Source organism: Electrona antarctica, assembly GCF_951216825.1.
Source record: "Electrona antarctica genome assembly, chromosome: 6".
Lineage (NCBI taxonomy): Eukaryota > Metazoa > Chordata > Actinopteri > Myctophiformes > Myctophidae > Electrona > Electrona antarctica.
Window position 1 is genome coordinate 46,373,392 of NC_136811.1, and position 16,181 is coordinate 46,389,572.

The window sequence follows — 16,181 nt, forward strand, 5'->3', positions numbered from 1 at the left end:
CTGTAAATGGGGAGGATATATATACATTGCTGTCAGAGATCCCAATGTGGTGTGAGTGCGACATACTTCTTTTTGTCTTTTGTTTTTCCTTGGATATAGTGTACATTAATATTACCCAGGTTTAAATGGCATTGTCTTCACTTCTTTTTTTTAGCAGCATTAAAAAAAAACTGTAAATGTCGTCAGAAATGTTTCTCACATGCTGCTGGTGTTGATGCACCTGCACCAAAGCATTAAACAGTAGAGGAAGTGAAAATATCTATTTGTGCAATGTGATGCAAATTATTTTAGTGTACAAACTTTCCTTTTCAATCTTGATCTTGAATTAGGACGATTGCCATTGAGGTAAGAATGAGTTTATTCATGAATTATGTATACATAAATGTTTCATCCATAATTGTTTCAAGTTTTGCATTTCTGTGGAAAGTAAACAATTTCTACACTGTTTCAACATTTAATTAAGGAAATGTAAGAATGCTTGATTTCACTGGGAAAAGTGGGAATATTGTCTTCGTAATTGGCAAAAATATAATATTCTTTACAATAAACAAAAACATTCATTTTGTCAATCTGTCATGTAGCCATCGTGTTGCTTAAAAGAGCTAATTTGCTCTTCTATTCTATTTCACACGATAGAAGCTGCCACACCTGCTTTCATTATTTTTAAGGGACCAAGAATGTATACTATAACATGCAATTTTTCATCATTTTTGAGGATTTGAAAAAAATACGAAAATCACTCCGAGACCATGGGCTATAGCCCATGGCCTCGGACTGCTACTATAGCATTCCGTTTTTTGAAAAGGATTTGAAAAAAGACGAAAATCACTCCGAGACCATGGGCTATAGCCCATGGCCTCGGACAGCATACTATAGCATGCCGTTTTTCATAAAAGGTTCCAGCATGTCTCCACAGTAAGCGCTGCTGAATTATAAAAAGTGTGAATGGAGTTTCTAGGTGAAAGTTATTTTTTGACGTGCCAATAGCTGCCATTGAGCCCCATTATGCATTTCTCAAATTTGAAAGCACTATTTCAAGGTTCAAGGTTCAAGGTTGTCTTTATTTCTATGAAACATTTCAAAGATTCCTTTTCAACATGTCGACCGTAAGATGAACCTAAGTAGGTTTGAATTGGGTTTCTAGGTGTAAGTATGTAGGACTAGTAGCGTGACGACGAGTATAATAAGCTGGAAGAAAAGTAACGAGTGTGTGTTCTGGTCCTGTTGATTGAGCTGAGCAGGAGCCAGGTTTCTAGGTCCTGCTCAGCTCAATCAACAGGACCAGAACACACCTGGGCTGGCTGCCAGGATCACATCCACCAATGGGGAGGTCAGCTGCATGGATGTATGCAGTGGTGGAAAGTAACTAAGTCCTTTTACTTAAGTAATGTACTTAAGTACAATTTTGAGGTATTTGTACTTTACTTGAGTATTTCCAATTTCCATAAAAAAGTGTGAATGGAGTTTCTAGGTGAAAGTGACTTTTTGACGTGCCTATATCTGCCATTGAGCCCCATTATAAATGTCTCAAATTTGAAAGCACTATATTTCTAAAACTATGAAACATTTCAAAGATTCCTTTTCAGGCAAACATGTCTACCGTAAGATTAACCTAAATAGGGTTGAATGGGGTTTCTAGGTGAAAGTATGTAGGACTAGTAGCATGCCAAAGTTTGTGCTATTGCCCTTGAGAATGCATTGGGCGTTTAAGTTAAATAACTCAGAAACTACAAAACATTTCAAAGTAAAAGGTTCCAGCATGTGTGCCCACAGTAAGTTGAATTATAGAAAGTGTGAAAGGAGTTTCTATAGTCCTGTACCTGCCTGTAGACCTTCTCGCAATTTGGTGTTGGGGGAATTTCTCACTTGAACTGAGTCAATGGGTCCCTAGACATGAAAAATCAACGAGGTGCTCGTCCGCCATAGTGCCACGAATGGCGCAATGGCCACATCAAATATGGCCGCCATCGGCTATAATGAAAATACAACGTTTTTGTTTCTGGGTGTATTTGCACATGTAATACCACATGACTAATTGAGGCATGTGGAATGCATTTCTGATACTATTTTAATCATTTTGGGTGATATTGACCTTGAAAGGTCATGGTCAAGGTCATTTAGCTATTCCAAAGACATTGGCCAATGTTAGGAGTAAAAATAAGTAGATTATTATTTGATTAACATGTCTATATTGGTCACCAAAGGCTTAACTCTCATATTAGTCATTCAATATTTCCTGAGAGAGCCAGTCTTCAACTTTCTCTAATTGTGTGGTCTCATATGTTTCATTTCGTGTTTACTGTTTAGTGCTTATTGCCCCCCCCCCCCCCCCCCCGCACAGAAAGACACAAATCTACTGAAACAGAGATGCTGAAACAAAAGGCATTGAAGAAATTAATGCCTTAGAAATGTCCCGCCTTATCGCTGCTTGCAGCTATATTATCTTCTTCTTTTTTCTCCAGATTTCAAGATTGTAAATATGATGCGCAAAAATAATGCATGGATATGTTTGTTGGCGTATTTCATAGTGGTGAGAGCACTGAGAGGTAAATATTGTATTAGCCTACTCTATTTTGAAATCCATCCATCCATCATGTTCAATGTCTAAATGATTTAATGATCTTGTGTTTTCACCACTACAGATTCTGTTGACTCAAATCCCTTCAAAACGGAAGACACACATTTGACAGCCAAAGAGGGATCATGTGTTACAATTAATTGCAGCGTTATTTATCCTGTTTCTAAAAGACGCCCAGTTGATTGGTTCTGGATAAAAGATGCAGAATGGACTGACACCTCCAAAGACTTTACCGGCACTATTATGTACAGCAACACACATCCTGTGACTCAAGACCTTGCTGGAAGGGTTTCATACATCGGCTCAGACGACTTTCAATCAGGCTCCAGATGTGATATTTTAATCAGCAATCTACAAAAAGCAGACAGCGGAAACTATTCTTTCAGATTTGTTGGAAGAGAATCCAAATGGATAACTAAACCAGTGAAGCTTACAGTACAAGGCAAGTTGATATTATTAATAGTGATACAGCCTACAGCTAAAACCTTTGTGTAGGCTATAGTTTGTTTGATTACAGTTGGAGGCCATCGATATTGTCCTTTTCTTTTTGCTGAGGTTTGCGTGATCTGCGCAAAAGGACAGTTAAGCCATTTTGGGCGGGAACCCCTTTTGGTGTTTTAAACATTATGTTATAATTTAGCTATTGAAAAATAGCAGATCTACAAGCTCATAGCGCGCCACCGAGTGGCGCGCTACGAGCTTGTAGGTCTGCTATTTTTCAAAAATCGTGAAAATTTAGAAGGATTTAGAAGGATTTTTAAAAGTTTTGAGGTCAGGCCTAAATGGGTCAAATGATAAGGGACAATATCGGTGGCACCCAACTGTATGTTATGTACTATACCTAAACATGTGTGCAATTACAGAAAACCCCTGCCAGATCGTCTTTGAGTCTTCACCAGTCATGATGAAAGAGTTCGACATGGTTTCAGTCCAGTGTTCCACCCCGAGTTCATGTCCAGACCCAGAACTGAAAGGGCTTAACCTGCAGTCCATAACACTTGGCTCAAACTCTAAGAATATCACAGCCACATTTCAAGTTAACTGGCAAGATGATGGTAAAGTACTATCTTGCCATCCACAAGACAAGGATAGTAAAGACAAATGTTCAGCTCGCTACATCAGCCTAAAGGTGGAATGTAAGTTTTTTGTGAATGTGAATTATGTTTTTTAATACAGGCTTGCTACCATTTGAACATAATTTAAAACAATTTGTGGAATTCAGATATCAATGGGAATTTTTTTTAGGCTAATGCATATTTATTTCAGATTTGCACTGTTAAAGATTGGATTCACACTCTAGAAGAATATGAATCATATCAATCATATGAACTGTACATTGCGTTAGTAGCCTATATTTCGTTTTGTCTTTACATTTTAACTTTTCTGTTTTCTTCTTTTGATATAGATGCCCCCAAAGGTACAACTGCCCATGTAAGGTCTATGGACATCAAGGAGAAAGACCATGTAACTTTAACTTGTTCCAGTAGAGGGCATCCTAACTCTACCATGTCCTGGTTTAAAGATGGTCAAAAGGCTGCTGAGGGAACGCGTTGTGTGATTTACTCCATTAAGCCTTCACAGAGTGGAAAGTACCACTGCCAAGCTCAAAACAAGCACGGGAGTGACAGTTCAGGGATACTTAATATTGATGTCAAATGTACGGAAGGTTTTATAATTTTTAGCATCACACATTTGTTTTGTTTAATTTGTATTTAATGTAGGAGACCTCAATACACTATTCTTGACTACTCACATCACATATTTTACTTAAGTAAAAGTATACTATTACAAGTGGATGTCCGGAATAAAATAATTACTTGAGTAAAAGTACAAAATTATTGGCATCAAAAATGTACTTAAAGTAAAAATACTCATATTATCCCATATTTCAAGTTTTCAAATGTATAAAAATAGCCGATCTACAAGCTCACAATGCGTTGGAATGCAACACATTGTGAGCTTGTAGATCAGCTATTTTCAAATGGCCAAAATGTATAAAGGGCTGAAGTGGTTATGTTTTGTAATAATAATCGAAGTCCACAAAATGACTATTAGCCTAACTAAAGTTTTCAAATAATTGTAGTGGAGTAAACGTAGGCTACAATATTTTGTATTGAAAATTGGAAATACTCAAGTCAAGTACAAATACCTCTAAGTTGTACTTAATTACAGTATTTAAGTATTGTCTTCTGTTGACTATCAGAACCAACCAACCATTCTCACACTTTCTGTTTCAGATGCCCCAGTTGGAGTTGACATAAGAACTACAGCTGACGTTTTCATGAAGACTGATACATGTCTACTTAATGAAGGAGACAGCATAACATTAACTTGTGAAGTGAAGAAAAGCAACCCCAACCCAGTCAGTTACATTTGGTATAAGAACGAAATGATAACTGGTTTTAACCAACAGACACATGAGCTTCGCAACATACAGGGAGAGAACAGTGGCTCCTACAGATGTGAAGCTGGTAACAGTGTGGGCAAAACAAAATCACTTCGCATTCAGATTGAAGTCCAATGTAAGATTTATTACCATGTTACACTGGTAAAAGATGTCTGACAGTGTCTCTGTTGAAATAATCGGTTGATTTGATTTAAATCAATTGCTTTTCATTGTTACAGATAGGCCAAAGAACACCAGAATGCACACGGATCCCAGCAACACCGTAAAAGTCAATAACCCTCTCACATTCATCTGTGAGACCGATGCCTATCCTGTCCCATTGTATTACTCCTGGTACCGCATCAGTGAACACAACCATGTGGACTGGATGGTCAATGAGAGGCACAAGACCATAAAACTGATGCATGTTCAAATATCTGACCATGGATGGTATATGTGTAGTGCCACAAACCCAGTCGGCACAGGGAGGAACAGCAGTAGATTGTCTATACAGGTGTTGTGTAAGTGTGATCATCATTAAAGCAGAACAATTACATTTCCATAGAGGTAGTGTAGTTACCGTGTAAACTCCAAATTGGCCTCTTCAATAGTTCCGTAGATTACAACTTGAGTGAACAAAGTGGATTCTGTATAAAGTGTATTTTACGCTCTCAAGAGTTAAATTATTGTTTAACATCTGCATTACTTACTTTACGTGAAGTCTACACAATTGGAGAATTTAGAAGAATTGATTTTGATTGATTTTGATTTTCTACGTTGTTATCTGTCCTATGATACCACATCAATACAGCATGGAATTGTATACAAAATCTTATCCAAGGACAACAAAATGTTCTAAGTTTTGGATCTAGAGGCAAAATCTCATCAAATCACCATCTGTGGCTGAAATGCTGAATAAATAATGGGCCTTGATATGAAAAAGTTTGAAAACTGCTGTCATAGACAATTTAGCTGACAGTCAAGCTAATAATATGTTACCTCCTATCCACAGATGGCCCAAAGAAACCTGAACTGTCAATGGTATCTGAGGTTAGGGAGGGCGATCGTCTCATCATCAGCTGTACTGTCCAAAGTTTCCCTGTGTCAGGCATCACTTTGTCAAGGATATCCAAGTCAAAGTCTCACACTCCTTTTAAGATACTGCCTCCAAACTATGGTCCACGTACTCCAAATGTTCTCCAGGTGTCATTTAAAGCGACATTGTCACATGCAGGCCTTTATACTTGCAATGCCCAAAACTCTGAGGGCTCAGACAGAACAGAGAAGGAGTTAGCGGTGACATGTAAGTGTACTGTATTTCTTACAACTTTCTCTGAATGAATTCTATAACATATTACATCTGTTATGCCGATCTAAGTAACAATATTATAAGGTTAAACCACATGAATAAAAAACATGAGGGAATGTTTATCATTGTCATGTATTTGATCCTACTAGCAGTGGAATAGTGGAATGTGACCGCATGTTTGACATAAACCCATATGTAACCCAGATGTAATAATTTTTCATCCATAACACAGGAAAGACTACTGTATAATTATTATATGATTATATTTATTTATGTATTTTCTTTCTATGTTTTAATTTGACAACAATAGATAGTCCCAAAAATGTGACAGTGTTGGCTCATCCCGGTACCACCGTGACTGAGAATGGACAGCTAGTGCTGAGCTGCACAGCCCAGTCTAATCCACCTGCTACCTCCTTCACCTGGGAGAGAACCACCCCAGGGAACAAAGAGACCATGGGGCCGGTTCAGAACATGACCATCCAGTCTCTCACTCCCTCCCACAGTGGCTGGTACAGATGCACGGCCAATAACGTCCTTGGGGCAGGGAAATCCCTGGAGGTTGAGGTCAAAGTCAAATGTCAGTATACATCACTGAAGCCTCTCTCAAATGTTAGATTACATAAAAGTGCTATTCAGTTTATGTATGGTATGTTCTGTCTCGTACTATGGAGCGCAACTTGATTCTCCCAAAGCCATAAGTACTGTTGTGTTGGGCAGGGAAGCCTAAAATAATGTTAAGGAGTTACTTTTAAAAGCAGGCTGCGACACTTCCCTCTTGGTAAAATGGCGGATGTCTAATTGCAACAACCTTTTCTCCATGATTTATCTCCCTATAGATGCTCCAAAACACGCAGCCATTATAAGCAGCAGCTTGCAGCCTGGAGGGTCAAGTTCTGTGGTGCTAAGTTGCAGCAGTTCCAGCTTTCCTCCTATCATACAATATAAATGGTACTGGACGGTAAAAGGCAAATTTGTGGACAAGTTTGTTTCGGAAGATCAGAACCTCACTGTTCTCCCAACCCAACCAGGGACATACTACTGTGTAGCCTTGAATGAAATAGCAGCCAAAAAGTCTGACACGGTTGACTTGTTCCTGGACAGTGAGTGAAAATTCCATCGAGTTCCATTGACTGAGTGAGTGAGTGAGTGAGTGAGTGAGTGAGTGGGTGGGTGGGTGGGTGGGTGAGTGAGTGAGTGAGTGAGTGAGTGGGTGAGCGAGTGATGTTCATTTGACATCAAAATCACAAACCAGATGCAAACCAAACGATGATGCTTTTCCTCTTTCCCCAATCACAGGAAACTTTATGAAGGCTATGCCATTCGTCCTTTCATTTCTTCTCCTACTGCTTGTCGTTCTACTTATCTGTCTTGCATACAGGTAAGACAAACCTTTAACATGAACCCTTTATCAAACATACATTTATGTTCATTCATAGCTAATTTGGTCTCTTTTGCCTTTTTATTCAGACACAACAGAAACAAGTCAGTCCAACAGGGGACGCCTAATACCATTCCTTGTTGGAGCCCTTTCATTTTTCTGGTGATGGACCACTTTGCTGTGTACTTCTCTGATGTTATCCTACAGAAAATACATGACATTTTTTACGTGCGTTTGTTCATGAGTGTGTGTGTGTGTGTGTGTGTGTGTGTGTGTGTGTGTGTGTGTCTGTGTGTGTGTGCACGTGCGCGCTTCAGGGTCAGTGGAACGGCACAAGGGAAAACATGGTGAGTGAAACTGGAGTGGCAGAGTCTCACAGGAGCAGAGAGGATCTGTTGACAGGCGACCCATACCAAAGGCCAGACTCCAGACCCGGCAGACCTAGTCCAGACAACATGTAAGACAACAGACATACAACACGGGTGCATATGTTTGGTCCGACAGGCATTAGTCCGACACCCTACTCCAAACCCTAACCTAACCCTAGCCTCACAGGGAAGCCACGGGTGAGTCTTAACCGCCAATGCATGCCAGGAGCCACAGTTTTAACCGGCTACGCATGCGTCTTAACCGGCAACGCATGTTGGGAGCCACCACGGGTGACCCTTAACCGGCCACGCGCGTCAGACTGTTGGAAGATGGACTGGTAGTACGTCAGACCAACATATGCGCCCCAGACACTGCACCCTTCAAGGTCAAGATACACACTGTGGCCCCTTTTCCACCAAAATGACTTTGGTTCTAGGAACTGGTTCCGTTCTAGATTCTTGCAACCTTGGTGCTTCCACGGAACCGGTGGCCATTTTTTGGCCAACTTGTGGGGTTCTGAACCAATTCATTTTCTGTGTAAACACTCAGCTGGTTCAATGGTTCAACCCTGGTGGAAAAGGGGCCTGTGTAGGTGAAAGGGCTAGCAATCTCGACTCATTGATCCCACTTATTAGTTTAATTTACATTCAGCACAAATGTGACTGCATTTGTGTTGAATATTACATTGTTCACATAATTTGTTTTTCATTCATGATAATCTACTTATATGTATGTGCATGTTGATATTAGTTATGAATATAGGTTAATACAGATAATCATCACCGCAGAAATTATGGTATACACTACAATAAAATCCACGTTCCTTTATGGAATTCTAAACCATTTAAAATAATATCAGTATCTAAATGACAAAATATTGTGTGTGAATTCTGTTTGCATTGGTGGTGTTCTGTGCTACAGACGCAGAGGTTTACGGTTCTCATTGTTTCTTTTCAGGTTGTGTAACAACATCCATACTGTATACAGCACTGTGAACTTGCCTTTTGGAAAACAGGTGACATTGATTTTAGGCCATTGACATTATATAAAATGTCAAAGCAAAGCTGCGATAACTTGATGAAAGATACAAAATCTAATACTCCTATTTAAAGGGATATTTCACTTTCTAGTTTCTACTCAGGCTTTTGTGAACAGTACGGACATTGATATTCATTTTAGCTGCCTCGCCCCCTATACAAACCCATTGTAACTTCAACCTCCATTTTAACCATCATGTTTTTTAAATTAGAACATGTGCATCAGCAGCCTGAGAAAGCCCAGAAAGAAATTATTAAACAATACATGTTAAAAATAAATAGAAAAAGTAATTGAAACCTCACGTATTAGGAGGGCAGTATCAGTGACCAGAAAAAGGACGATTGTTTTCAATGAATCTAACATGGTTAAAATTGAGGTTGAAGTTACAATGGGTTTGTATAGGAAGGGGGCAGAGCAGCTAAAATTAATATCAAATATCTAAATACTGAATCAAGCCACTTAAAAACTGTCCGGGGTGTTCACAAAAGCCTGAGTAGATGATAAAATGAACAAAACATTTTTTGAACGTGAAATCCTTTAAAGTAGATGTGCTGCTTGTCCAGCTTGTCCAGCTGCTTAGCTCCAATATATAAAGGAATCGTTCAGTTTGTGATAAAAGCATGAAATTTGGTGCTGAATCCATTCCAAGCATTAGTTTTGCATAAAAACACTCATTGGGCTAAATTTGGCCATAGAAACTTGCCCAAATGTGCTGACATCAGCACATTTGGGCAAGTTGCTATGGCCAAATTTAGCCCAATTTGGCCTATTAGCCCAAACTAATTTTGAAAAATGGCTGCCATGGGTGCCATGTTGAAAATTCAGGATGCCTCCACATCCAATTATGTTTGGGATGCCTTTGGGATGCCTTTGGCTATATGTGTACCAAATGTCATGCTTTTATCACAAACTGAACGATTGTTATGGTCAGGCCTGGAATTTCATCCTTTTAGGGGCAAGGCCACTTGGCCTTTAGTGTGGTCAACTTTTTGAGGGCACAAGGCCAAGTGCCAGGGCATGAAGGCCATCAATTAAAACAATGATTTTAAGTCCCCGGTCATCATTATTTTAGCTTAAAGGTTAAGGATGATTACATTTTTATTTATTTAAAGGCAAACATTGGTTCAGAACAGTGCTTCTTATATAAATAATCACAGCTTTAAATAACAAAATATAAGTAGCTACTGTTACTGTAGTTACTGTAAATTAAAATATTGTAAACATTTTAATAGTGCAGAGAGATGAAAATCATAATGAAATGGCCTAGGACCCTGTCACCCTAGGCTAATTCATATACATTTAATTTGGGGGTCCTTGAAATTAAAATGGCTGAGGATCACTGGATTAAATTGTGAGTTAATTCACAGAAAATACAATGACAGACAGCCTACATTCATTTCTGTTCTGCCTTGTTTGTTTTTGTTCTGCTATTGTCACAACTGTGTGATATGTTCCTTGTTTTTCTTCTATTGTTTATACTGTGCAAATTGTTCAGCAACTTCTAACTTTGTTTCGAAAGGTGCTTTATAAATAACATTTACTTACTTAACTTTTGAATGAGGGCTTGGTTTAGAAAAGCCTATAGGCTATTTTGTGCTAAAGTAATATATTGAATAACATATAAATGTAGATTTTAAGGCTAGACTGGCATATGGCATTGTGGGGCTGCAGGACTGAGGACTCTGGAGATAAGTCAAGTGTAAAAAGCATTTTGTACAATTGTGTGCTTATGAACATTTACCACGTTATGTCCGCATTGATACAGAAATTAATGATTATTAAGCGAGCGACGCGTGGTGTACAGTGAGCGCGCTCTGGTGCTTGGCTACTAGCGTTTGGCTAGCGATATTAGCCGTGGCCAGCGTTGGCTGTTTAAACAATTTACTCTGTCAACTAACGTAGCAGACGATAGCGTGGTAAATGGTGGAGGAGTCCTGCAGTCTATGCTGTTGCGTGGTGTTGTTTTGTGAGTTTATATCCATGAAGACGAGTCACGTTGGTCTTAACACACGGGCTCTGTGTGATAATAATCCTGAAGCACCGCGGTCCGCGCCAGCCGGGCCGAGTGTCAGTGAGTGAGAGGCGAGCTGTCAGTGCGTGACTGCGTGCATGGAGCGGAGGAGGAGGGAGGAGGCAAAGTAACGCAAAAGAATCAAACCACTTGGCAAATGGCAACACAACTACACGGGGAAGGTTACCGTAATGACTGGAAAATTGCGCAGAGGAAACGGTAAAATGAACTGCTGTGGGCGCCGGTCGGGGCACATGGGCACCGCGGCCACTGTGGCCGTCTGGGCATATAATTTTTCGAGGGGCACACGGCCAAAGAGAGGGGCAACGACGGCCATGGCCGCCGTGGCCGCCGTGAAATTCCTGCCCTGGTTATGGTTATATGCTGCACTATGTAGCACTATGATTTGCTCTGTCAACAACTGTCAATACCATAGTAATCGAGTAGGCTACTGTATTGTAAATCTACAAACGTGGCACTGGCATGCAAATTAGTATTTAATCACCCTTTACAGTACAGCCTCTCTTTGAAGGAGTGAATGAACTGCTTCTTTTGCTACTGTACTCACTGATGCTTGATACATAATACACATGTTCAGACTCCCTCGACACAGCAGCCAATCAGGGATGGAGATGGGGACACACAGGATGATGCTGTCAATTACGCCTTCTTATACTTTGGGAATGAGGAAAAGTGAGACTCAATTACATTTTCCATTTATCAAATCCAGCGCTCAGCATCCGAGAAGGCATTTCTAATGAATAAGGCATTTCTAATGAATAAGGCATTTCTAATTGTTTTTTCAGGAATACACCAGGGCTAAAAGCAAAAGCTGGCGAGGATGGTCTTTATGCTAAGGTGGCCCAGCCACATGAAAAGGTCAGCGATCCTTAATCTGATGCATTAAAGTTGATATCCAGTAAAAACTTTAATACAATTCTATTTTAAGTTAACCAATCTGTATCAGTGTTGATTTTGACAACACATTTTTATTTAGTTTTAGTCATATAGTCTTTTGAATACAATTCCATGTAGTTTTAGTAATATTTTAGTGAAATGTTTTGGTTTTAGTCGTTTTAGTTGACTAAATATTTGAGTATATTTGAGAATATTTTCTTTTTATACAGCAAAAAACAATCTATCTTGAGTAAGAGGCTTAAATAAAAGTCTTATTTTGTAGGCTAATTAGTGTGGTTACTTCAGCAACAGCACTTACATAATTATTCTCTTTCCACCCACATTTTGGACCTCTTCACCTCTAAGCTTTAACACATTTATAATAATCCTCTTGGCTCAGGAAAGTGTCGGTGTATAAAGCATTCAATTTGTTGCGCATTAAGCCTAATTGATTCTCTGTTGTACGACGGGTGCCGCTGCACAGTAGTGAGCTTGTAGATTGGTATATTGGCACGGGAAGTATAAATCATGCTTAAGAGGGGATCGGGCAAACCTTGAAAACCCATGCCCAGCACGTTTGACATAGAAATTTGGCACATGGATGCTTATCTCGTCACAAGGAACTAAGAAGCCATGAGCTTCCGCCACTTTCAATATTGCAAAATACACTGAAACAGCAGCTTCCATACTCCTGAACATGCCCGAACATGCCTGTGAACGAAATGTGGTGTGCATTATCTATGGAATTCTTGCTCAATGTGTCACATGCAACACCTGTAAATATTTAATATTTACAGGTGTTGTAATCTAATTACTATAGTCAGATCCTTATGGCAGATACTGTATATGGATAGGTGCATTGTAAAGTTGCCATTCATACAGTAGATTTATTTTTGTCTGATCCAACATTTCTGTACAACAATGGTTTTCAAAGTGCATGTAACCCCATGGGGTCCTTGAGGGTCTTTATCAAAACAATATCGCCACTACAGTATCAATCTGTTTCTGATTATTTACAATTATTACATTTAGACAATTTAATGTAATTTTACACAAAACACCTTTTCATATGAGGATCAATAGGACATGTCGTATGGCAGTCACCATGGAAACATGGTGATCTGTTATGTTGCGCCATGGGTCAAACTCATACATGACTGTTGTGTATAAAAATCTGGCGACCCCAAGGATCAATTTGTTGCATAAATTTAAGATAAGGGAAGGCTCGAAGACCAATTTGTTGGAAAGATGGCGAGAAAGGCCATTTAATGGATAAAAATAAATGATATATATTCTGTTAATGCTAATTAGAAAGGACTGTAAATATATATAAATACCTTCAATAACCCAGCAGGGAGACCAAATACCGTGCTGTATTTACCTTACAAATGAATGGATAGCCCTTTAAATCTTGAATGACAGCCACGGTACCATAAAAAATAGAAGGATACCTTAAAAACGAATTGGAGACAGACGAAATAAAGTTCTGAGAGGAAGTTTAAGGTTTTAACTGTAATTCTTAGTAGGTAATAAAGTCAATTTACATAGAGAATGTGCTACATGGTTCAGATAATAATAATAATAGTACAATACATCACTATAATTTAGAGTATTCAATTGTTCCAATATGGATCCGAACTGAACCTGAACTCCCCTTCACAGTATGTCCCAGGCATTAATACTGTAGATCACGTCAGTTGTTGATAAACGTTCATTGGCTGAATAGATAGTTCATTTCCGCAATATCCCACGGTGGCGCTGGTTGTCGAGCGCTCATTGGACCAGCACATGGATGATGAGACTGGTATCTTGACATCTTCCTTGGTTCCGTCATTGAGGGCCATAGACCGGGAAAGCACAGAGGCTGGCGTTGCTATGGCAACCTGAAGATAACATTCTTTCCCTGCTAGCTGTAAACTTTCGACAGAGAGAAATACTCCTATCTACTTTCTCACTAGGCACCAAGGTCAAATACATGTATTGTCTCAAATCAAAATAGACCTCTCAGTATGCGAGTTAACTTGCCTGGGGACAGACAGTATGGAGACCGAATAAGGAGTCAACAAGATATAAGATATTAAATCTGAATGTGGCGTCAGGAAATCCATAATATAAATATGATAAAATAATATAAAGGATAATATAGGGCTGAGATGATGATTAGGCACGTGGATGGTGACATGACATAAATAGGATAAGGAGAACAACCCGGAGTAAACAGGCAGTAGGCTATGAGTAAAATGATGATAAAAGGGCAAGATGACAAAATATGACCTATATGGAACACGGTCTGGGCCCAAAGTTCTATATGTGTTGACCAACAGAATATGATGGAGTGGCCAACTTGACATGACGTGTAAACAACATGTCAGAATTTATCTAACAATGACTATATCTTGAGGCTGTTTGTCTAAAGAAAGAAAGAAAAAAGTTAGAAAACGGCACAAATATTCAGTTGTGCATCTTTCCGACGGTGCATGTTACATGTACAATGCGCAGCAATGAACAACTCACACATGATCTTAACTTTAACTGATCACTCTTAGGATGAGAAGAAAGGGCTGGAGGACTATGAGAACATCAAAGGAGCATCATGTCCTCCAAAGAACCCCAGGCAGGGAAACTCTGACACAGAGACCAGTGAAGAAGACGTAGAGCTCAACTATTCCGAGGTGAGATTCAAGTCAAAGCGGGAAAATCAGAGAGCCCACCGTCATCGCAACAGAGGCTACGGCAGCCCAGATGACGATTACAAGACACAGTTCCCTGAAGCAAACATCCGATAAGTGAAATGTTGAGAAGAAGAAGATGAGAATGTATTTTACAGTTCAACTTTTGTAAAGATGATTTGAGGCAATCGCATGCAATGATTTATTGAACTGAAATTTCTTAAAGCATGTTGTGATTTTTACCACTGTCTGTGTGGCTTCCTTGCATGCATCAGTACCCCCAAAACCCCTTTATATAACCAGCTTTCACGATTGCAGCTTTTTGAGCTTTCCGACCAATATCATAGAGCTATTTGCTTTCATTACATTGATGGAACAATAACAAAACTGTCAACAGATACTACACCTCTACCTACAGTAGATTACATCTTTTACCATCTATCACCATTTTGAATATAAAATATTCTTTCCTGTTCTATCACAGATTGTTATACGATTGATTCTATATATTATGGTTCTTTCAAGATGCCCATATACTGTACACTACAGTATGTACACAAGTGTTAATTGTAAGTGAATTATGTTGTTTGCCTTTGCCCTTATATGTTCTGACAGCCTTACATGCATGATGACCTGTTTGAACCCAAATTGTACTGGTTGATTGGTTACCTTAATAAAAACGATTTAAACTTTTAAGTGATAATCTCTTTGATTTGAATGCTTTATTTAGAGAAACATTTAATAGGCCTACTAAATGATTTATGCAAAGTCAGTTGACAATCACATCTATCTGCAAGTAGTGACAACTAGAACACAATAATGCAATGATATAAAAGTACACAATTAAAAGTCAATATACACCACGCCATCACACAAAACAACCAAAACAGACAATAATACCAGTAGGTCTAGGTGTGCACTCGGTGGAGAACAACCTCTAACAGGGCACGGGGGTGCTGAGGGCACTGCAGCACAGGTGGGGGGGGGGGGGGGGGGGGGGGAACATATATATTGTTTTTGTAAATAAATGTTTATACTTAATAAAAATAATAGAGCACAACAAAAATGTATTTAACTTTGGGGAAAAATAGATGTTGAAAAAGGTATTTGTTTTGAGTAATACAGGTATCTGTGGTTTAGGACCTCGGTTTACATTTGAGCTGGAGAGCGCGTTGCAAACTCATTTAATAAACTATTGCCTGGTTGGATATATTCATGGGGAAAGGGAAGGCACTTTCTCCCTAATATAGGTAAGACATATTGTTTATTGCTGCTGCTGCTTTTTTTTTTGTGGCTTTCGCCTTTATTTTATATTTTTTATGGAGGGACAGACAGTAGGCTAACAGGAAATGGGGAGAGATGGGGGGATGACATGCAGTAAAGGCCGTCGGGATCGGGAGTCGAACCCGCAGCACACTGCCAGACTGGATTACCAGCCAAGGTCCCTGGACTGCTGAGCCACGGCCCAGGCCTTGCTGCTGCTGCCGCTGTGCAGAAGTGGGGTGTTAAAATGTGTGCTTGTCATTGACCGTCTGGCCTGTGT

General features: G+C 39.4%; 1 long non-coding RNA gene across 1 annotated transcript; it reads left to right on the plus strand.

The window, feature by feature from the left end:
* The first annotated feature begins 7,588 nt into the window (after positions 1 to 7,588).
* On the plus strand, positions 7,589 to 8,087 carry LOC306924702. The gene is made up of 3 exons (XR_013790197.1): positions 7,589 to 7,654; positions 7,744 to 7,816; positions 7,972 to 8,087. It is a non-coding gene; the product is annotated as an uncharacterized lncRNA (long non-coding RNA).
* The last annotated feature ends 8,094 nt before the right edge of the window (positions 8,088 to 16,181 follow it).